The sequence below is a fragment of the Poecilia formosa genome, unplaced genomic scaffold (genome assembly GCF_000485575.1).
Source record: "Poecilia formosa unplaced genomic scaffold, Poecilia_formosa-5.1.2 Scaffold8, whole genome shotgun sequence".
Taxonomy (NCBI): Eukaryota; Metazoa; Chordata; class Actinopteri; order Cyprinodontiformes; family Poeciliidae; genus Poecilia; species Poecilia formosa.
In genome coordinates, this window is record NW_006799947.1 from 4,939,358 (window position 1) to 4,941,139 (window position 1,782).

The 1,782-nt window shown below is 36.3% G+C and overlaps 1 protein-coding gene and 1 long non-coding RNA gene across 6 annotated transcripts in view; one reads left to right on the forward strand and one right to left on the reverse strand.

Moving 5' to 3' along the window:
- LOC107833527 (uncharacterized) overlaps positions 1-685 on the reverse strand; it is a 3,085-nt gene extending 2,400 nt beyond the window's left edge. Inside the window, exons 1-2 of the long non-coding RNA XR_001659276.1 lie at positions 512-685; positions 92-391 (exon numbers count right to left, since the gene is read on the reverse strand). This is a non-coding gene — a long non-coding RNA (uncharacterized LOC107833527). The remainder of the gene's footprint in view (positions 1-91; positions 392-511) is intronic.
- The window catches only part of LOC103155484 (fibrous sheath CABYR-binding protein-like), a 23,791-nt gene that overhangs the window by 13,742 nt on the left and 8,267 nt on the right, over positions 1-1,782 (forward strand). The window lies entirely within an intron of this gene.

The window sequence follows — 1,782 nt, forward strand, 5'->3', positions numbered from 1 at the left end:
CCTCCAAAGGAAAAAGTAAAGGTGGAGAAACCTCCAAAAGAAGAAACAAAAGTCGAGAAACCTCCAAAAGAAGAAACAAAAGTCGAGAAACCTCCAAAAGAAGAAACAAAAGTCGAGAAACCTCCAAAAGAAGAAACAAAAGTCGCAAAACCTCCAAAGGAAAAAGTAAAGGTGGAGAAAGCTCCAAAAGAAGTAACAAAAGTTGAGAAGCTGCCAAAAGAAGAGATAAAAGTCGAGAAACCTCCAAAGGAAAAAGTAAAGGTGGAGAAAGCTCCAAAAGAGGAATTAAAACTCGAGAAGCCACCAAAAGAAGTAACAAAAGTTGAGAAACCTCCCAAAGAAAAACTAAAAGTCGAGAAGGCTCCCAAGGAAAAACTAAAAGTCGAGAAACCTCCAAAGGAAAAAGTAAAGGTGGAGAAACCTCCAAAAGAAGAAATAAAAGTCAAGAAACCTCTAAAGGAAAAAGTAAAGGTGGAGAAACCTCGAAAAGAAAAACTAAAAGCGGAGAAACCTCCCAAAGAAAAACTAAAAGTCGAGAAATCTCCAAAAGAAGAAACAAAAGTTGAGAAGCCTCCAAAGGAAAAACTAGAAGTGGAGAAACCTCCAAAAGAAGAAACAAAAGTTGAGATACCTCCAAAAGAAGAAAAAAAAGTTGAGAAGCCTCCAAATGAAAAACTAGAAGTGGAGAAACCTCCAAAAGAAGAAACAAAAGTTGAGAAACCTCCAGAAGAAGAAACAAAACTCGAGAAGCCTCCAAAGGAAAAACTAAAAGTGGAGAAACCTCCCAAAGAAAAACTAAAAGGTGAGAAGCCTCCAAAAGAAGAAACAAAAGCCGAGAAACCTCCAAAAGAAAAACTAAAAGTTGAGAAGCCTCCAAAAGAAGAAACAAAAGTCGAGAAACCTCCCAAAGAAAAAATAAAAGTCGAGAAATCTCCAAAAGAAGAAACAAAAGTTGAGAAGCTTCCCAAACAAGAAACAAAAGTCGAGAAGCCTCCAAAGGAAAATCTAGAAGTAGATAAACCTCCCAAAGAAAAACTAAAAGTCGAGAAACTTCCTAAAGAAGAAACAAAAGCCGAGAAGCCTCCAAAGGAAAAACTAAAAGTTGAGAAGCCTCCAAAAGAAGAAACAAAAGCCGAGAAACCTCCAAAGGAAAAACTAAAAGTTGAAAAACCTCCAAAAGAAGAAACAAAAGTCGAGAAGCCTCCAAAGGAAAAACTAAAAGTTGAGAAGCCTCCAAAAGAAGAAACAAAAGCCGAGAAACCTCCAAAAGAAAAACTCAAAGTTGAGAAGCCTCCAAAAGAAGAAACAAAAGTCGAGAAACCTCCAAAAGAAGAAACAAAAGTTGAGAAGCTTCCCAAACAAGAAACAAAAGTCGAGAAGCCTCCAAAGGAAAAACTAGAAGTGGAGAAACCTCCCAAAGAAAAACTAAAAGTCGAGAAACTTCCAAAAGAAGAAACAAAAGCCGAGAAGCCTCCAAAGGAAAAAGTAAAAGTTGAGAAACCTGCAAAAGATGAAACAAAAGTTGAGAAAACTCTGAAAGAGGAAAAACAAGAAAAGCAACTTGCAATAAAAGAAATAAAACATGAGAAATTACCCACAGAAAGAAAAGAAGAAATAAAGGTCGAGAAACCACTCAAAGAAGAAATAAAGATTGAGAAACCACCAAAAGAAAAGGAAAAAAAGAAACCACCAAAAGAAGAAATAAAGATCGAGAAACCACCAAAAGAAGAAATAAAGATCGAGAAACCACCAAAAGAAAAGGAAGAAAAGAAACCAGTCAAA